Source organism: Lepisma saccharinum, chromosome 18 (genome assembly GCF_977018435.1).
Source record: "Lepisma saccharinum chromosome 18, izLepSacc3.1, whole genome shotgun sequence".
Classification (NCBI taxonomy): domain Eukaryota; kingdom Metazoa; phylum Arthropoda; class Insecta; order Zygentoma; family Lepismatidae; genus Lepisma; species Lepisma saccharinum.
In genome coordinates, this window is record NC_139246.1 from 40,656,174 (window position 1) to 40,678,696 (window position 22,523).

Sequence of the window (22,523 nt, forward strand, 5' to 3'; positions counted from 1 at the left end):
ATGGTGGAGGAGGTTGAGGTAATTGGTAGCGTACTGCTTACATCAAAACCGATGGCACCTTTAACTGAAAATGAACTTCAAAATTACAATTCCACTGAGGTGTGTCCGGTATGTGATCAAAGTTTCACTGATGAGAACAAAAAAATATTCCACCACGATCATTTCAGCGGAAACTACATAGGTGGAATTTGCAACACGTGCAATCTTAAAATCCAGAAACCTAAATTCATCCCCATATTCTTTCACAACGGAAGCGGATATGATTTTCACCACCTGGTGAGACATCTTGGCTACGATCCGAAACGTATAGGTGTCTTGGCCGAGAATGAAGAACGCTACATTATTCTCAGCAAGCAAGTGTCGATTCCGGGAACGAAAAATACAATCGAGATGCGCTTCCTGGATTCGTATAGATTTCTCTCTGCAAGTCTGGATGCTTTAGCGAACAAACTCACCGACGATCAATTCAAAATAACTAGAGCTAGTTTTCCCAACGTAGACATAGAACTCGTTAGACGTAAAGGGATTTATCCTTACGAATATGTTAGTGATGGTTCTAAATTTAACGACGACGCTCTTCCACTTCCAAGAGAATTTTACAGCAGACTCAGAGAGAAAGGAATCAAGGACGAAGAATACCAACACGCGCAACTCATGTGGGAGAAATTAGAATGTAGGACACTCGGAGACTACCACGACGCATACTTAAAATTAGACGTGACGATACTCGCGGATGTTTTTCAAGCGTTCAGGAAAACGGCAACGAATATTTATAAATTAGATCCAGCGTATTTCTACAGTCTACCGGGATTAGCGTGGTCGGCAATGTTATTTCAGACAAAGGTCAAGCTGGAACTGATATCGGACGTTGACATGTTGCTATTTATCGAAAGAGGGATACGAGGTGGAATGGTGCAATGCGTACAGGGACATGCAAAAGCTAATAACGTACACATGAAAGAAGATTACGATTCAAATCGAGCATCGAATTACATCTTCTACGCCGACGTTAATAATCTCTACGGACATGCCATGGTTCAGAAACTTCCTTACGTGGGATTCAAATGGTTAGATCCCACTTCGATAGACATTATTCATTTCGACGATAGCGAGTGTGGTTTCTTCGCAGAGATAGATCTCCAATTCTCCGACCACCTGCACGACAGGTTTTCGGATTTGCCTCCGACTCCCGAAATCAAATGTCCACCCGACTCGGTTCAAGACAAGCTTTTGTTAACATTGGACCCTAAACAGAGATACGTCGTCCACTACAAGAATCTCCGGTTTTTGATTGGGAAGGGTGTTCAGATAGTAAATGTTAGAAGAATACTAAAGTTTAAACATTCCACGTGGTTAAGACCTTACGTAGAAACTAACACACAACATAGAACAGCTGCCACTTCCGATTTAGACAAGGACTTCTTTAAATTAATGAACAATGCGGTGTACGGAAAGACCATGGAGAATGTTAGAAAGCACGTAGACGTGAAATTAATTTCCGATAAGAATAAATGTCGGAAGTGGATAGCCGATCCTAGATTCAAGTCGAGAAAAATTTAGAACGAGAATTTGGCACTTTTCAATCTAGATATAAAATTGATGAAATTCAGAAAACCAATTTACGTTGGCGCAACGGTTCTCGACTTGTCGAAACTTTACATGTTCGAATTTCATTATGACGTGATGAAACCCTTCTACAATGATAAGATATCACTTTTGTACACGGACACCGACAGCTTCATTTACAGCATACAAACACCTAACCTCTATGAAGACATAAAAAATCCTTCCATGCTTGAGTATTTCGACACTTCTGCATATCCTCAACCCAACAGATTTGGAATTCCTTCTCGTAACAAAAAAGTCCTAGGTAAACTGAAAGATGAATGTAACGGTGATATTATTGTCGAGTTCGCGGGTTTGCGTTCGAAGATGTATGCCATGAGAACAGAGAGTAGCGTCACGAAGAAAGCAAAAGGTGTGGGGAAATATACGGTGGAGAACAAACTCACCTTCCACGATTACATCGTTTGCCTTTACTCACAATCGACGATACTAAGTATAGAACAAAGAATCCAGAGCGTCGACCATATCATCACGACAAACAAAGTTAGAAAAATTGCGCTGGATCCCGATGACGATAAGAGGTGCGTCCTCGAGTGTGGTATTCACACATTGCCTTGGGGACATCGTCGTTTAGAAATAAATAAGAATTGCGCACAGTGCAAATAATTAGCACTCACCACCACACTCAACAATTTTCACTAACTCAAAAAAAAACATTTTGTTACTCAGTAAAAAAAACACTTTGACTGTCATTACAAAATAAAACTTTGACCGTATCCTTAAATAACCAGCATGCCTATGAACTTGTTCGGTTTCAAAAAACAGATCATCATGGAAACTGCACCGTCCATACCAGATCATGAAGTCTTACCTTCCGTGTTACCTAAACTCAACGGTCTGTTGATCATTCACCTCAACAGCATTGGACGAAATTGGATGAAGACGTCGGCAAAACGTTTTACGTCTTCAACAACAATTTACATTTCTACGAAATTCCGATCGACGGGAAACTTCGGATCACCGTGAATCCGGAAAACGTAGGCGAAATCAAAATATCTACCGGCAAGAACATTTTTCGAATCAAGCACGACAAGATGCTTTCTAACATTACGTACGATGTTTCCGCAGGAGATTGTTTATACGTGGAACTCCTCGGAGATTACGACAAACTCGTTCCTCTCTTCGTAGAATTACGAATCGTCTATCCTATAATAAATAACCGTTAACAAAATGCCTAACGACATTTTCGGCCACACCAAGCGTGTAGACCACGCAGAAGAAATTCTCATGCTCGACGTTCGAGTTAAAAAGTTGAGGAGCGATTTGATCGCTTTGCAGGAGACCTTAAACAAAAGTTTAGAGTCGGAGATCGCTACGCTCCAAACGCAATGTCTGGACCCTATTCTGAAAATCGATTCCGAACTGAAAACCCTAATAAAAAAATTATGTCGACGTACCTTCTTACGACAACGTTCAAAATATACAGTTGAGCGTGGATTCGCTTCAAAATGATTTGGCCAAATTACAGCAATTTCAATCGAAAAATGAAGATTTGGAAAAATTGAAACTCGAGATCGAAGAACGAACTTCCGCAATCGAAAAGAATTTCTCTGAACTTCAAACCGTCGTGAACGATATCGACGTAGAACGCTTGCATGTCGTCGTTTCCAAATTACAAGAAGAATTCACCGGCACGTTGGAAGAAATTAAATCCAAGTTACAGACTTTGGAAGATACCATGACGAACCTACCATCGTCAGACGAACTGCAGGTCATCGGTAAAAGCGTCGCGAACATAAAAATTCAATTGGAGGCTTATCAAGATTTCGAACACATTCAAACCACCATCGCTACGCTTCAGGCGTCTCTGGAGTTGATCAACGAAGAAATTAAAAATATTAGAGTTCAAGCCAGCGCGTTGACGAGCATTCAAGACACGTTAAGCACGGTTCAGCAGAAGATCGAATATTTAGAAAATTTGAACGTCGAATCCAATCTTGCTCATTTTCATCACGTACTGGACAACATACAGGGTGACTTGGAATCGTTACGGACGAGCGTGCCTTCGAGCAAAGATTTGGAAAAATTGAAAACGGCGGTGACGGCACTATCCGATTCGAGCGACATCAAAAGTTCATTGAGCGATCACGAGAGTAGGGTGGCCAATCTCCCCACCTCCAAAGAATTACACGCTTTGAAAAGGAACATATCTCGAATGCTGAAACGACTGGAAACGGAAACGGCAAACGTGGAACAGATTCGAGATGAAATCAGTTCGCTGGTGTCGACGCTGCCCACTTCGCAGAGCGTCGCGGATCTTCACACGCAGTTTACCGAGATGCGAAGCATCGTGAACGATCTTACCGAGAAAAGTTCGAAATTGAATCAAGTTGAGAACCTTCAGAACATTGTCGTCAACATCAGAGATCAAGTTGGAGTGCTGGAATCCACGCAGGAATCGACGCTGGCCTCTTTCGGTGCCAAGTTGCAAGAACTGAACGAAAACTACAAGCAGTTGAACGTGGAAGTGAAAATCAAACCGTCGTTTTCTGCCGTAACGGATACCATAGTCGAGCATTTGTTGCCCATCGAAAATAAACTTGGACACGTTCACAGTAACCTCGTCACCTTCGACACTAAATTCGCCAAATTGTTCACCTTGCAAGCCATCGAAATCAACAGCGTACCCAATCAGCAGAGAATCTCCACGTTCGTCGAAGGTAACAAACTGTACATGTTACATCCTTATCATCCGTATTACAAGTTTCTCCTCGATGGCACGATTCAGATAAACGAATTTTCGTACTGGTCTCACGGCAGAAAAGCTAGCGTCCCCACCATGACGTTGATATCGAATCGTGGTGTCCAGAAAGCAGGAAACATTCCTCTGGCACGTTGGAACGAAACGCACAACATATATGAAATACACGAAGACGAAGATCTTACCGTTTTCGACGTGACTGCCGGCGATAAGCTGATCATTCAAAACACGAGCGAGGTGCCACCCTCTTTGAATCCCATCACGCTGGTGCTTCTCTTCAAACGTAATCTCTAAAAATGTCTAGGCAAACCATCGTCGAAGAATTGCATAAACCTGCACGCCGCAACTACGAACGTTTGGCTGTGGTAACCAAGGGCATCGACGACCTCTGGCAAAGTGACCTCGTGGAGATGAGCAGCGGCAAGTTAAAAAATGTACATAAATTGAACAAGGGCAACAAGTACCTCCTCACCGTCATAGACACATTTTCGAAATTCGCATGGGCTCTACCTTTGAAAGCCAAAACGGGAACATGCGTCACGGAAGCATTCAAATTAATTTTTCGCGAAAGCGGCAGACGACCACGGTTTTTGCAAACGGACAACAGTAAAGAATTTTACAACGCCGTATTCCAAAAGTTTATTCAAAAACATGACATTCGACATTATTCGACCTTCAGTCACATCAAAGCCAGCATCGTGGAAAGATTTAATCGAACCTTGAAAACACACATGTGGAAACGATTCACGCTTCGGGGAAATTACAAATGGGTCGACATCCTGCCGGAACTCGTCGACACCTATAATGATACGGTACACAGAACGATAGGCATGAAGCCAGCTTACGTTACGAAATCTGACGAGCAGCGTTTAATTTCTACAGTTTACTGTCCAAAGTACACTCCGACTACCAAGAAATCAAAATTCAAAATTGGAACCAGGTGAGAATCAGCAAATTCAAACGCACCTTCGAGAAGGGATTCACAAAAAATTGGAGCACGGAACTTTTTACGGTGGTTCGAGTTTTACCCGGAAACCGACACACGTATATAATAAAAGATAGTAGCGGCGAGATTTTGAAAGGAAGATTTTACGAAGAGGAACTCTCTAAAACGAAACACCCCGACACGTACCTCATCGAAAAGGTTTTGCGTAGGAAAGGTGACAAACTGTTTGTCAAATGGCTGGGACTTCCGGAAAAGAGTTGGATCGACGCGAACGAAGTGATCTTGTGAGTACGTGGAACGTGGTGAAGCGTCTACCGGATTCGGAAAGTCAAACGAAAAAAAGAACGGCGAGTTGCTTCCCGACAGCATCCGCTGTCTAATCGTAGGTCCTTCAGGGTGTGGGAAAACGACACTGCTCGTGGACAATTTTCTCCTCGCACCGAATTGATTAGATTGGAAGAACAGGTACCTGTACGTGTTCTCGAAAAGTTTGGAGCAATCCAAATACCAGCAACTGATGAAACTGTACGATGGTCTGGACATTGCAACGTTCGCTTCGGAAATAAAACCACTCGACGATTGTCGTGAAAATTCAGTCGTTGTGTTCGACGATGTCATCCTGGAAAATCAAAATGAAATTCGCAACTTTTTCACGCAAGGTCGTCACAAAGGAATGGATTGCTTTTACCTAGCTCAAACGTTTTCCAAAATTCCAAAACAGTTTCTACGCGACAACGCTAATTTCATATGTTTGTTTCGTCAAGATCACACCAACCTCAAGCACGCGTACGATGACTACGTAGGCGGAGACATGAACTACAATCAATTTTCGGAACGCTGCTGCTCTTCTTGCTGGAACAGTGACGATTTCGGATTCGCGACGATCGACATGACGAGGAAACCCAACGACGGAAAATACAGAAACAAAATCAACGACTTTCTAAACGTTGCAACGTTGTGAGAAACGACGTGTATAAATAACGTTATGACGAAACGAAAAATCGAAGACGAAAATCTTAAGCTTCGCGATTACCTCGCGAAAAGCTTCAAAGGTTGGAAATCCGAGAATCGCGGATTCTACGAAGAGAAGAAACGTCAAGATCAACCTGTGATCGATGCCATCAGCGATCTAGGTAAAGAAATTAAAGGTGTCACGGAACAAAATAAAAATTTGATCAACGAACTCGTACCACTTGCAGCTAAAAGTTACGCTGTACCCACGCCCATTTCGAACATTCCTTCGACACCGTTCGAACTGAAGGACGTACCACGACGTCGAGCCATAAGCAGCACGTCGTCTTCGGATAAAATCGACTTGGGACCTTTGGCACGAGACTACCTGAGCACGGGAAAATTCGACAAGGATGAAGTGTTCGGATTGTATCCGAGCATGAAAACCAACGAGGGTGTGGTTTGGAAGATTGGGAAATCGAAAGTCACCTTCGAAGGCAACGACATTAAAGTTAATTTAGGCGATAAAAATAGTTGGACCAGGTATCCGGGTACGGTGGGACTGTGGGAACTCTTTGCCAAAAAGCAGCCGAAAGATTACACCGACGACGATTACCAGAGTTACAGGGAAATTCTGATCATGACGGATGCCATGTACCAGAACAACGATGCCTCGCAGAATAGGGTGAAATCGAGCAGCGGTGAGAAGTACAGGAATCTCATCAAACCGATTTGGAACGAGGTGAAGAGCGGAAGCGGCGTCAAACGCTACAACACGTTACCCAAAGAATTCGTTTGGGTGGACGACGTGAGGAAGCTCGTGGACCGATTGTTGGTGATAGCCGGCGAAGAGAATGCAGGCAATCGTAATTTCTACAAACGAGAAGGTTGGCATCGTGGACATGATCAGCACCAAACTTTCCAACTTCATCGTGAACGACGACAAGGGCATCGGCTACCTCATCAAAATTATCAACACGCTGCCTCCGAGATTCTGGAACGTGGCCGAAGGAAAGGGACTCGTGAACGACATCATCAACAAGTTACCTTTCGAGATGCATTTACCTGGCTACCAGTACTGCGGACCGGGTACCAAACTCGAGAAAAGATTGGAGAGAGGAGACAAGGGTGTGAATCCGTTGGATGCTGCATTCAAAGATCACAACATCGCCTACAACAACACTCGCACCGATCTGGATGCACGTCACGAAGCAGACAAGAAATTGGAACGTGCCGCTTTCGAAAGATTCGTCAGCAGAGACACATCGCTGGGTGAAAGAGTTGCAGCACTGGGCACCACCATCGCCATGAACACGAAACAAAAACTTGGGTGGGGTATATAAATAACATACAGTAAAAATAAATAAATAATAACAACATGTCTCGTATAACTGATTTGTCGCCCGAGCTACTATGTAAAATATTCAAACACGCAGTAAACGGAGATTGTGAGGATGTAGGGAAACTTGTAATTATAGCAGAAACAACACCGGAATTTCGCATCCCTTGTGAAATGGCTGTCAAGGATCATCTTCGGGAGATCAGTGGCATGATGTGCGGTGATCTCGACACTCTTCTTTCGGCCGCAGGGAAAAATTAAACGATAGGTTGGATGAATTGCACGAGGCGAGGCAGGGGAGAAGACGATACACGGATACAAGTCTAAACAGGAGACCGAAGAAATCATCACGCACATCATCGCGTTTTCCGAAGCACGAACTTTCTTCCTCTGTTAAAAAAAAATAATAATATATATACGTGTCAAAACTTGATATATAAATAACACACATCGTGAAAAAAAATAATCTTCGGTATATATAAATAACACACATTGTGAAAAAAATTAAATTTCTATAACACCCTGAAATTTCTCTCTTCGATATGAGTGAAAAAAAAATGAGTGACCTCCAAGCATTAAAACAAATGCTAAATTTGTCAGTCGAGTATGTAAAAATTCAGGAATTGGAAGTCGGCAAACCTTACACGATAACTTCCGGTTCAATCGTTTCTACCCAGTATGGTCCCAAGGTACGTCTGTTGCTCAACGGACAATACAGTCTATTTTTACCAGATCGATATGCTAACATCTTATCCGACGAGAAGCTATCTATTTTAATCGAGAACAAAACTCGAATCGTGTACAAGGGGACAAAGGAATTTCTTGGTAAGAAAACAAAGCACATAATAGAATTTGTGTAACGGGCTGCGCGGAGTATATATAAAATAACATACCTTGAAAAAAAATTACACGAGAGAGGGAAACAAAAAAAATCTCAGAACATTTATATATATAAATAACATACCGTGAAAAAAATAACATATAGAGCATCAACATGAAGCCCAAGAGTGTCGTGTACCAGATACCATATTCGAATCTAAAAAATCTAGGTGCCCTCGATGGCTAACTCACCAAGAAACAACGCGAGAAGAAACGTTCTTGCCTGTCCAAAGGACACGGAATGAAATTGCTGCTCAGCACTCCACAATTGAGACGGTTGCAGCGTTCGCGGAAACAGCAAAAGATCGGAGGTTTCATATTCAGCATCCCGGCCATCCTGGCAGCATTGGGGGCCGTTGGAAGTTTGGCCGGCGGAAGCGTCGCCATCGCGAAAACCGTCATCGACTCGAAGAAGAACAAGGCGGAATTGGAAGAACAGAAACGTCACAACCTGGCCATGGAGAAGAAAGGGGGAAGGGCGTGATGAGGAAGTTTAAAAAAAGAAGCAGCACTCACCAACCGAGACATTGAATCTCTGATTAAACCGTTACAAATCAAAAACTTCAGAGGCGTTTTCATGTCCGACTCGTTACCTTCAACCGTTAAAAGAAGAGAATGCGGAGTAGTCAACTTGGACCGTCAAGAAAATGCAGGCACGCATTGGATATGTTACCTCAAAAATGATAACAAAGCATTCGTTTTCGATTCTTTCGGAGGTGTTCCACCTACAAATTTAGTTCATTATCTGAAAACGAACAATCCTATATACTACAACGACGAACGCATTCAAAATTTCGGAGACGTGAACTGCGGTCATCTCTGTCTCTCCATGCTCGCGTTTCTCTCTAAAATAAATAAGCCTACGATCAAAGATTTCCAGAAAGCACTGTGGAACCTGAAACAGCATCACGATGGGCGTGTTTCATCTCACGAGCGAATCTTCGATCTTGAAACTCACGCTGCACGACGACATCGTCTATCCTAAATCCGTGGCTCTGCGTGCATTCTACAGCATGTACCTCATACCTAACGTCACGCAGCACAACAACAAAATTAGCGTCGGGAGCGAACATATCGTCGTCACGCCAGGCCAATACAATCTTTCCACTTAGCAAGCTCAATTACCCAAAGGCACGTACCTTTCTCAAAATTCGGTCACGCACAGAGTGGAAATCGTATCCGCGTCGGAGACCGTGGACCTGGGCACCATGGGAGAACTTTTAGGTTTCGAGAACGACACAAAACTCGAAGCTGGCATCAAGCACGTAGCAACCAATATTCCTAAATTTCTAGCTATCGAAACTTTGAACTTTCACTGCAACGTGGCGCAAGGCATGATCACGAAATCCTCGGACGGATTGCTGGGAAGTCACAAGCAGACGGGAATCATAGCCACGTTCAAACCCAGTTCCGAATTCATGGAACCGATCATCTACACACCCTCTTCGCCGATCTATTTTCCAGTATGTCGCAACCGCATAGACGACATAGAGTTGGTGGTGACGAACGAGAAAGGAGAGGTGGTGGATTTCGCAGGTGCAACGACCACTGCCGTCGTGGAGATCAACGTATAATAAATAACCATACATCATGGAGCAAATCGAAAGTTACGAATTGCAATCTTTCCCTCCCAACCGTCGCACGTTCGCAAATTTGAACGAACCGAACCGAGAAATCGAATACGACGTGGACGTAGGCGACAGGTTCGTTCATCCTCACAGAGCGGACCTCTACCTTCAATTCGACGTGGTGAAGAAAGAAAGCGGAGACGCGTTTCCGCCCAATGCCAATTTGAAACTCGTGGACAACTTCGTGCCTCACCTGTTCTCGCAGGTGGAGGTGAGGAAACACAACACCGTCATCGACAGAATCGATTATCCAGGCATCACGTCGACGGCAGTGGGAACATTGAAATTATCCAAAACGGACGCGGCATACTACCAGGCGGGAGGATTCGAAGCGGGGACCAAAATATCGACGAGAAGTCACACGGTGCTCTTTCCCATGCGTCTGCTGCCGGGATTCTTCTCGGACTACAAGGAGATCATGTGGAAGGGAGGACTGAGAATCACGTTTCGAAGAGCGGCCAACGACAACGACGCACTGATGCGATACACCAACTTGAACGCCGACGGCACGCCGATAGCCAACACTTTACCCGAAGCAGCCAAATGCGTCATCCGGAGCATGGAGTTGAGAATGCCGGTGGTGGAATACGAAACGAACTACGCCCTCAAGTACAAAGCGGAGATCTTGAAAAGTCCGCAGGTGCCGATTCACTTTCACGGTTACCAGTGCGTGCAGAAGATAGCGTCGGGAAGTCACATGGAATTCGACGTGACGACTCAATTCAACAACATACAGTTCGACATGCCAGATTTCGTCGTAGTGCTCTTTCAGACCGGGAGGGACAAGAATCAGGAAAAAGATTCCAGCAAATTCGACGACTGCAAGATCAAGAACGTTTATCTCAAGAATTGTAGGAACGAAGTGTTCCCGCGCGAGAATTACAACCTCGACATGACCAAAGACGATTATCTCAAACTTTACGAAGCTTACACGGCTTACAAGCGCGTGACCGAGGGAAACATGGACATGTACTACACTCCCAGCGAATTCAAAATCCGCAGGCCGATGTTCGTCATCAATACCACAAAAAGAAAGCAGGTGGTGGTCAACGATCGCACCAACATTAAGGTCGTCTGCGAGTTCCACGACGCGCTGCCTGCCGATACTCTGTGCAGCGTCATCCTGATTGCAGAGAAGTCCTTCGCGTACGACGTGAAGAACGAGAGGGTGACGGAACAGTTTTAAAAAATTCGTAAAAAAAATTGCCACATACTAAAAAAAAAATCTACTAAGTTTACTACCACAACTAATTATTATTCTATTATGTCATTTGCTTAGGTGAAAGGGAAAAGAATGGTCCAAAAAGGGAAATTTTGCCCCTTGGGAAGGCCCTCATAGTGTGGCAACACTGCGTCCAAGTCGCCGGTGGCGACATCTAGTAGCAAACACTAGAACTATTTCCTCAGGTATCGTCTTCATGTTCTCGACTGAAATATTAAAACAAACAGAGTCCCTTGTAGGTTAGTTCGGTGCGTAAAAGATCGTAAATAAAAAAAATGATAGGTTAAGTTATATCACTTAGGATCGTAAAAAAAATTAAAAAATCGTAAGAAAAAAAAGATAGGTTAAGTTATATCACGTAAGATCGTGATATACCTACCAAGTACGAGTGGGGAAAAAAGTGGTGCAGTGAAAATTTGTACTAAAACATCGCTGAACGCTAAAACATCGACAAAAAATTGTCAAAATATGTCAAAAACTGATATTCAATTGATAAAAAAAAGGCATACCTACAAAGTACTGCGTTGAAACAATCCAATTACACTACTTACAGTCAAAGATAAAGGTATATAAGCAGATCTGGAACTAATGCAGGAAATCGATGATGCGATAACCACCCGCTGCGAATCTCCCTCTGCAAGAAGTTTCATAATAATCCGCTGAGAGGCACCACTTGCACTCTCGCTTCCACTTTTTCTGTTAAAAAGAATAAGAGATGATGCTGCTGAATTTTACAGCTGTCGAGGTCTAAAATTGACATCACCAAACTCTCCCCTCGCCGGAAGGATGGAGAAAACACTAACGAGAAAATGCTCTGCTTAAGCCTCAGTGTTTCGCTGGCTTTGGTACTGAAAATTGGCGTGAAGGCGTGACTTTTACTAGCGGTTAGGAAACAATAGATGTACATCTATGTAAAGAATAGATTCTGGAGAATACTTGGATATTATCCTTATTCCTCACAGATAAGAGGTTAATGAAGAAATAACGTAATAAAATGAGGCACTTGTTCAAGAAACACTTTACAACATATAAATCGTTTATATGTGGTTTTATTTATCTTGAGTTTCTCATATACTCTGAACAATGGTTATTTTTTTTTAACAAAACAGAATCAGTTATACAATGGATCTTGTCAATGTTACATTGTTGTAACATAGCAACTTAACTGTGAAACAAGCAGTCCGTTATGTTATTATTTTAGATGATATTCTATAATATTTAAAAATTATGAATCCCAAATATCATCAAGCAAATAAAAATTATCACCTCTTTTACACAGACTCTTGATGTCTTTCATTACAATACACTTTAAAGATGGTGGCCTACCCCACATGCGTTCTCTTTAAGCGTAACAACAAAACACCGTGTTTTTATGCGTGTATTAACCGTAGACTACAAAAGAAAAGAATTCTGCAATGTGCAACAAACCCGCGGTTCTTGCATTTTATTTGTTGAAGCAAAAACGCAGTTGGTATCACTTGTTTTTGTCAGCCTGAAAATTGATAGTGGCAGATTGACATGGGTGATTGTTGAAGAATGGCTCTGAGTGTATTTGTTTCCATTGTTGTTATCTTGTCTGCTTTTTGTTATGCTTTTCTATTAGCAGCATGTACATTTTGGTTATTTTTTGGTTTGGTATTTTTTAACATTACGAAAAAGGGTAATTTACATATGCTTAGTAGGAAACTTGTAAATATTGGAGGTTTGCTACGCGTACCCAATAGTTCGATTTTCAGCCACAATGTTAAAGCGGCACCTTTATATAAGTAGCGTGTTAGGGTCGCGGAGCTCAGTTGACTCAAGGAATATAGAGATTAGGTAAAGCCATCCGAAGATTGCCGATCTTGCAAGAACGCGTGACGTCACCGGAGAAGCAGTGAGCTCGGCTGAAGCAGACGGCCCCTAGCATTTATATGGGAGATTCAGAGAGCGAAAGTATATTATTACTTTTAGGAGGGAGAAAATAATAATTGTCCTCCTCCAAGATGGTATTGAGGCATCCTTTTAATGATTAGTAACATAATTGAAAACGCGCTACTTTTAAAAGGGGGCAAAGTACATGTGAAAAAATGTATTTTGAAAATCCATATTCCTGAAACTTTCTGACCGATGCGCTACAAAGAAAGTTGCGTGTTCTCCTTTAGAATTTCATTTTACAAATCGTAATATAATTTTAACAAAACCGTGGCATGCTAAAGAAGAATTAAAGAGTTTTAAAAATAATTGCTTAATAGGCTTAGTTTATTTTACTTCGCTATCTGTCACATATGGCTAATCGCAAAGATGAGGATGCGTGATGATATGATGAAATTGAAGAAAGGAAAGTAGACCCATGTCCGGGCGGGGATTCGAACCTGGGGGCCCTTGGCATCGTAAAGCGTTGTGCTAACCACTTCGCCACGGAGGTCAGCATTACAAGGAAATAAATAGAAATTGGCATCTATGTTTTAATATGCGAGAAACATTTGCGAGGAAGTTATTGAAGTAACAAATAATTATTACAAGATGTTGTGATGAAAATTATATATGAAATATCGAGAGTTGACCTTGCAGTCTCTAAATGTACTTTTAGGGTTACGCAAAACCTTTACTCAAAATTGATAGTGTAAATTTATAAGCTATTAAAATTTAAAACTTATTCCTGTTCGAAAAGAGAAACTGCCAAGTCAAATTAATATTTCGTAGAAATACATATATTTGTATTTCATGAGGCCAAGAGAGTATTTGGAGGGGACGCTGGCTTGGGAAGGCTATAGCCCCGGATCTCGATCTGCAAAGGGGCTTCCAGTGGGAAAACATTCCTATGAAATAGTCCAGAAGAAGGGGCGAAATGATTTTTTTTAAATTGCTCAAGAATACAAAGTTATAAGTGGATATTTGACAAGCTTAGTCTAAAACTTACAACTGAAGTCGTACGTGTGTGTGTGGGGGGGGGGGGGGGGTGGCTACGTGAGGTAGCACAGTGGAATATGATTCACAATACTAAAATTAAAATAAATAAGGGGGAACAATAGAAATCAAAATATGTTGTAGCTAGTGACGGCGCAATAGTAAAGATGGAGAGGTAAATCATATTTTCCAGGGGCAATCATGTTTATTATTCCGTTACATACGACACAAAAATGCATATTTTGGCTAAAAGAGCATTCATTCATTTATTTATTTTTGTCGTTTTACTGGGGGGGGGCAGATAAGAGAGAGAGAGAAATTGTCGAATGAGAATTGGGAGGCTTTCCTGCCCCCCCCCCCCCCCCCAGTGTGGTCACTGCCTATGGCTATGCTGGAGAAGAAGAAGGCACCAATTAATACGCTATTAAATAAAACAGATACTTTTAAAACTTTTAATCAAATTATTTGTGAACTATGATTTATATTTAGAGAGAGCACATAACTGTTTATTTTAATTTGGATGAGTTAACTTCTGAAGCCTGCCATTTCCGAGCCTTCTTCCGGTGTAACTGCACTGCCCTTTGAGCCGTAGCTGCTGCGTTCAGGTGGCGGAACGAGCAGAATACTAATTAAAACAAATATGTGACAAATATATATAAAAAAACAACGTGTTGAAGCTATTGACGGCGCCAAAGAAAAGACAGAAGAAGAAGAACGTGGAGAGTGCAGTGATATTTTACGGGAAGCAGCAGGCACATATCCAGGAAATCCTTTCGGGGCGGCGGCTGAACACTATTTTTTAAAGGGGTATCACAATTGTATGTTTAAGGCCAGTGGTGGCAATTGGGTTCCAAAATGTGTGTGTGGGGGGGGGGCAAGGAGACAAGCATTAAGAGGCCATAGTGTGATAGTGTGGAGGCAAAATAATGGGGAGCAACTATCTCCTAAATCGTCGCCACTGTTTAAGGCTGTCATTTGAATCAGAACGTGAAATCGGGACATTTTCTACCACTCAACTCCTCTGTTTCCATGCATTAATATTGTGTGCCGGAACCATCTCAGTATGTATGTTTGTCCATTTCTTCTCATCAGGCATCAAAACATCTATGTACCTGAAGTGTTTTTACGAGCCACCTGATCCCTACCTTGGATACGCGCTATTAACAATAACAGGCTTATAGAACATTCTACGTCTTGCCTAGATAATTATCTCTCAAATTATCACAATATTATTCAAGAAACCAAAAAGTAATTTTATCTAGCGTAAACTGAAAATTTTCTACAGGGGGGTTTGAGCAATCACGTTTATTACACCCTTACATTTACATACAATATTATATAGTTCTGCTTTTAGATCTCGCACAATGCCTTTTTCACAAAAATGGGCAATCTCGCAATTTTTTATATCAATCAAGCTGTGATATTTTAGATTTCTTCCGTTAGTTTTCTGATAATAGTTTTCACAGCTTTCCATAGCATTTAGGCATGATTTCAGTTGACAAGAACAAAATAATCTTATTTCAAAACATAGAGCAAAAAGAAATCCAACGCGCTTAAGTTAAAACTCCCTTACATTGCAAGCCTGGAGAGAACAAAACAGGGGTTCCTTCGTAACACGATTTCTTGAAAACCATTTTACACATTTGGATCAACTTTGTGATAAATTGATTAGAAAGGATGAATCTTAACAGTAAAAGTTGTAACTTTTCTCTTGCTACTATATTTTAGAAGATATTCGTTGTCAAATTTCTCAATATTTGCATAAGGAACCAGCCTTATCCTTGCCGAGTGTTTCGATGGTGACGTCATGCATCCACGGACAACTGCGCATACGATCTGCGCAGCCGAACGAGCACCCCCTGCAGTTGACTGCTGGATGCAACTGTGAAGGACCTGGTTCGTGGGGTGCAAGCCCCAGATGAACTTCCCCAACCAAGTTCCTAATATGGATATGTCCCCCTCAAGGTCTGGTTCCAGGGTTAAAATCCTGGATGAATTCCCCCAGCCAGATCTTCCCGTTCGTTCCCAACTATGGGCGCTCCAACGGACCTCCCCCTTTTCTTTCTCCATCCGTTCCTGAATACAGGCGCACCAACGGGCAAACCCATTCATCCGTCCGTTCCTGAAAACAGGCGTACCAATGCTCACTTTTCTCTAACTGCCCTTTCTCTTTCTAAATAAAGCTTTACCTTTGTTTGAGGGTTTTCCTTTACTTATAGTGGCCTCTTGGTTCCAGTCCCTTGACATGTGCAGGAGATAAAATCTGAAAGCATAAATTGGTTCTGGACCGTAAATAGCATTTTTATCTGTAAAGTATTTCAATTCGGTCCAGGAATATTTTTTTTCGGATACATGTATATACAGTCCAGGAAATTTTCTTTCTGGATGAATTTAAATATGGCCCAGGAAACCTTTTTTCGGATCAAATTAAATGCAGTCCAGGAATCTTGTTTCCGGATCGGTTTAAATATAGCCCAAGTTCCGTATTGAAATGAAACAATACGCAACTTGGACAGAATTTAAATTGTGTGAGATTAAAAGGGGGATCTGACCCCTGTGTTCCCCTCCGATTTCCATGAAACTTGGCAGGTGTAAGAGGGGTCCAAAGGAAGAAATACGTGTTTTTTTTTGTTTCGGATAAAAACTGTATTAGGGCGCATAACCCTCCTCAAATGTCAAGATGGGGGCAAATTGAAGTGGGGATCTGACCCTTGTGTCCCCCTCCGATTTCCATGAAACTTGGCAGGTGTATAGAGGGGCCCAAAGTGAAGAAATGCGTGTTTTTTTTGTTTCGGATAAAAAACTGGCAGATACACAAGTGGAGCATTTGAGATATGAAGTGCATGTCACTGGGAAACGCAGCTATTACCGACGAGACGAAGAAAGGCAAATATGCCACGCGAGAACATACAATGTGACCAAATGTGTTACATAACACACGATACATGCTTGACACAAATCATGTGCAACACACCCACCACGACGTATCACTTATTGATTGATTGATTGATTGATTGATTGATTTAGTTTATTTTACTTCGCGTTTTGTGCCTCTTGGCTAATTTGCGAAGATGGGGATGAGTGATGAAATGATGAAATTGATGAATGGACATTCACAAACAACCAAGCCCGACCGGGATTCGAACCCAGGACCCTTGGCGTCGCAGCGCGATGTGCTAACCACTCGGCCACAGGGTCGGGCGACGTATCACTTATGTTCAGTCTGTCATGAGATACCTCACAAGCAGAGGAGATAAGAGTAAGGAAACGTGAAATGGTGCCAGGAAGCCACAGTTAAACACAATTATCAGGTGTGCTGTAGTGGGATGGTATGTACGATAAGACATCATGAATTCAAATTCCGTATGTGTAACCCCGTATATAAAGGCTCACAGAAGAAAATAAGGACAATCGTTCTGTATGGAGGTACCATGTTGAATGTAGTGAATGTGGTCACACTCTTAATACAGGCATTTAATGCCAGTAGCTCATCTCCTTTAACAGCAGAGAAGGCATACGTATGTCGCAGACATTGTGAAGGACGTCATTGAAAGATGTACCGAAGATCCTGAGTACATCGTTGAATCTGCTACTTCCTTGGACTTTGACCAGCAAGACAATACGTATGCACACGCTTTGGAAGATACAGATGATGACACGGAAGAAGACTATACCGACCATTATTCACCACATACTGTATCCATTGGATATAAACGAAAAGCAGTTGACTTTTGGAGGAGTGGACAGAAGCGATGTTTGTCTCTGACCACCGTGCAAAATCAGTATAAGAAGGTTACCTCAACAAGGCAACTACGAAGATGGGAAGAGAATGCACGTGCAGGAGGAACACGGAAAGAAAAGCTGTGTCAGGTTTCCAAATACGTTTTAGAAAACTTTAGTGATGCCGTGCAAGCACAGGTTCCAATTCATGATATTGATATTCGGAGATGGGCTCTGCAAGCTAAAGCTGAATTGGACGTTCCTCGGTTTACAGCGTCACGGTTTTGGCTTTGGAAATTCAAGAAAGCAGATCACATCGTTTCCCAGAAAGTCACCAAATTCATATACACGCACATCTGCTGGCAAGGGGGAACATGTTCAGAACGAACGTGACGGTTTGTGGATACTGTTAAATCATGTATTGCACAGTACTCTGTCGCAAATGTGTTTAACTCTGATGAAAGTGGTTTCAATTTAGAAAACACACAGTGGTCGCACACTAGTTATTAAGGGAACGAAGAAAGTGGAAACTATCGTGCAATCTGTTGCATCCACAACACACAACTACACCATTCAACCAATTATTTCGGCCGCGGGAGAGGTGTTGTCTCCTCTCTTCGATGTTCTGAACGAACCTGAAGGTACCTTTGGACCCTATGTCAACCGAACACTGTTCTGTCCAGCAAATGTGTTCATTGCAGCCTCTACATCGGGGAAACTGACAACAAATCACTTTAAGACCTGGCTCAAGGAGGTGTACTTCCCAAACACAGGTGCTTTTGGTGCTCTGCTATTGGATTCGTTGACACCACGGGACAAAAACATTACTCTGAATACCTAAAGGATTGACTGGCACTCTCCAACCATTAGATGTGTATGGATTTAGGATTTGGAAAACTTTCGTGCGACTGTTTTCCGATCTTGTCCTGTTACTACACAGTGACATTAATCTCCACCTACGCAATAACATTATCAAACTACAATCACTCACACATAACCAGTTGTCCTCACCCAGGTTTCGACACGTCTTCCAATACGCACGGTATAAGAGTGGGTATCTTCCCGAAAGGCCATCTCCATTTGAGAATCCGGTGGCATTCTGTTTTGGTGGTGACAGTAATCCGATATGTGATGTTTGTGGTGCAGTGCAGTAATAAGATGTGCATGGTGTAACCGAACTTTATATTTAAATCATTTTTTTTTACATTGACACCGTTGGAGCAACAATACGGCCGGTTTTCAATGTGATGCATGGGTGCTTGTCTTTACTTTGTGTTGGCAGATCGGTTACCATAACGTTGTTTCGTGTTACTTTCTGATGGTAATAAATGTTTTATACATGCTGTGTATTCATCTGTGGAACTATCCTCTTGTGTCCTTGGCTATGGATATCACCTATATGATATCTAGCTCATGCTTGATAGGGTTATGGTTCCCGTGTGCGGCTATTTTGATGCTCCGTTACCCTGCTCTGGTCGGTCTATTGTTATGCCCATCCCTATCCGGGAACAACGGTGTCTATGAATTCGGCATCTCTTTATACAATTGCACTGCGTTTGGTACCGACAATCCTACAGTTCTGTGCTGTGTGTGTTCCAATTATATGAGCGTGTTCTTCCTATGCCAGATTTACGTGGTTTCGGGGTCAGATCCCCACTTCAATTTGTCCTCATGTTGACATTAGAGGGGAGGTTTTGCCCCCTAAAATCGTTTTTTAGCCGAAACTTAAAAAACACGTATTTCTTCCTTTGGGCCCCTCTATACACCTGCCAAGTTTCATGGAAATCGGAGGGGGACACTTAGATAACCTCCTTTGTAAGATAGATAATAACCGGAGAAAGAAAATCATGAATTTTTATACAAAATCTAGACATTCCAGTTCCAAACACAGCCGAAGCAAGCCCGAAGCTCACCCAATCTGAAGTCGGCCACGCTGCCGCTATGGATGGTGGGAAACCAGCAGTCTCAGCGGCGGCACCCATTGGCTGCAATTCCGGATCGGACATCGTTAGAAGCATTTGCTTTACTCGATTACTTACTCCATTTATTCTTTACATACGGTATGTGTCATATATAGACACATTCTCCGAAATCTAATCTTTACATTGATGTAGGAGACGCATCACAATTTTGCTTCGTAACCGCTGTCACAATTCTTAAAGCTAACTCTTCCGATGGAAAATTAAACGGGTCGGGATAGGAAAAAGAACACGTGGTAGATTTGTTTGAATTCATGACTTCACACTAATATTGTCTGTTGGGGAAATGGGTTGGGAACTTCTGCCTCACCCTCCCTACAGTCCCAACATTGCACCCTCCGACTATCATCTGTTCGGTATTGTAAAGGAACAGTTATGAGGCCAACGCTACTAGTCGACGGAGGACATGCAGAAATCAGCGAGTCAGTGTCTGTGAGGCCTCCCCGATGGCACAGTGGTAGCGTCGTCACCTTGAAATCAAAAGGTCCCAGGTTCGATACTCGGTGGAGGCACATAGTGGTTCGGATCCCACTTTAAACTCTAGGCCCAGTCTCGATTAGCCTAACTGTGCACAAAGTGGACTTAAAACACCAAATCAATCAATCAGTGTCTGTGAGCAGCTGGAACTGACTTCTTCCGTAAGAGTATTATCAAGCTCCCAGAAAGGTGGGGAAAATGCGTGAAAAGAAATGGAGACTACGTTGAAAAGTAAAGAAAAGTGTATAGATTATGATTTAGTATGTTTTTTGTTAATAAAACTAAAACTCTGTTCATGAAAAATTGTTGCTGTTTACTTTCAGAATTTAGCTCGTATGTATAAATGTGCTCAATCACATAGATTGAGGAATCTCATGCTGTTAATTCAATACAAAAGAAACAAGCATGACATTTTATATGTAGAAATGTCTAAGCTTTGCTAACGCAACTCATTAAACAAATTGTAACTTTAGCATTATTTACTTGTGTGGAAAATATATCAGATAATAATTTAGACCCTTGGATTCTTAATTTGTGAAGATGGACTTCCACTACCTACAAATTTTAGAATAGTTTCTAAAATTTGAACAGAATCAATGTGGAATGGAAGTCCTTATGATTTTGTCTTTAGTGACGCATGTGTAAAATTCCAATCAATGGCACAGATTGTGTCATTGATTGTCATATTCTATAGAGGGATCTGGCTACTATCAGTTGACTCAAAGTAACGCTTTCTGTGGGCTTAGTAATATTTCACGACTGTCAGATAACTATTGAAGAAGTGCAAACATGTAGCCCAAACTTATTCAATGTCTGTTTAATTAGTTTTGTGTCAGAATACGTTATTTCCAAGACATCTGGATATGATTTGATAACGAAAATTCTGTCTACTGATTCAATAGATGTTTTGAAACACTTACTGTTTTCAGTTGGTAGTAGTTCAAATGTGTCTGCTGTGCTGAACTGTACTTTAACAACTAACATCTTTTATTGTGTTCAGTATATTGCTGTAAAAACAGTACTATTATAAGTAACGAAAACATTCTATATCAGTAATGAAAAAAACTATCTCCTCGTAATCCTGGAGTCAATAAATGATTTTATAACATTATTATTCACGTTGTTTCTTCAGTAGAGTACCCGTACTGTTGAAGTACAGTAGCTGTACAGTTGAACTACAATTTGCTTTCAGTACATTTCATAGTACGGCATTTTAAAACAGTAGAATTTGTCTACTGCAAACAATAGAAATTTGCAGCAGGGAAGAATTATTTCAAATTAAACTAAAATTAAATATTTTAGTTAAGCACAGAGCGTCTTGTCAAAGGAATGCATATCCATCAGTGAAAGGATTAATTTAACCAAATTGACATTGGGTTTTATTTTCAGGTTCATGACATTATAATACGGCCCACTTGTGATCCTTCATAGTGACGCTGGGCGAGGTTCAGCTGTTGCTGTTCTACCACCTAACCCCAGAAGAACCAATCAAAATAATGATAAAATTAAAGATTATGAATAAATTAAATGACAAGAAAATACAATAAGAATTATATCATGGGACAATAAAAACAATTTAACCAACAAGTGAGAACATACAAGGTTAAGTGACATGAAAATAGTTTCTGTAAACTCACAGGAATTTTTGATTATTTATATTCTGATTTATCTTGCTTCTGGTCGTTGATCATTGATTAATGGAGCATGTCGGAAAAACGTTTGAAGTTTTGTTGTTTTGTGAATTTTGGGTGTACATTCCAGACTTGCTGCTTCGTAACTATACTAGTGTCCAAAATTGAAGCAACAAACAAATCCTTTCCTAGTGTGATTTCTTTTTGTTGATAAATTTGCCAAGTTTAGCCTGTTGCTATCGTAATATTTTTGTTGATAAATCCTGGCAGGGGTGCCCACGGGGGGGTTTTATGGCGCAGGTTGCGCCCTCGAGATTTTTGTGGGATTTTCCCCTTCAAATAATATAAAATTCAACATTCATATCTTTTCCAAAATATGTGTAAAACTTTTACACCTTAAATGCACCATATTTAATTCATTAGATGAAGAAATGAAAGTGTTTAGGGCATTATGGAAGGGGTGGGGGTATCGAACTCTTATATATAGTAGGCCTTAATTGAAACGTGGGTTCTGAGGGGGATTCTGAAATAAACG

At 41.6% G+C, this 22,523-nt stretch overlaps 1 protein-coding gene across 1 annotated transcript in view; it reads left to right on the forward strand.

Annotated features, from left to right (window-relative positions):
- Nucleotides 1–22,224, forward strand: part of LOC146002020 (dehydrogenase/reductase SDR family member 11-like) — a 66,634-nt gene extending 44,410 nt beyond the window's left edge. Inside the window, exon 6 of the mRNA XM_083139728.1 lies at nt 21,747–22,224. The gene's annotated coding sequence lies outside the window, so the exon portion shown is untranslated. The remainder of the gene's footprint in view (nt 1–21,746) is intronic.
- Nucleotides 22,225–22,523: the final 299 nt, after the last annotated feature.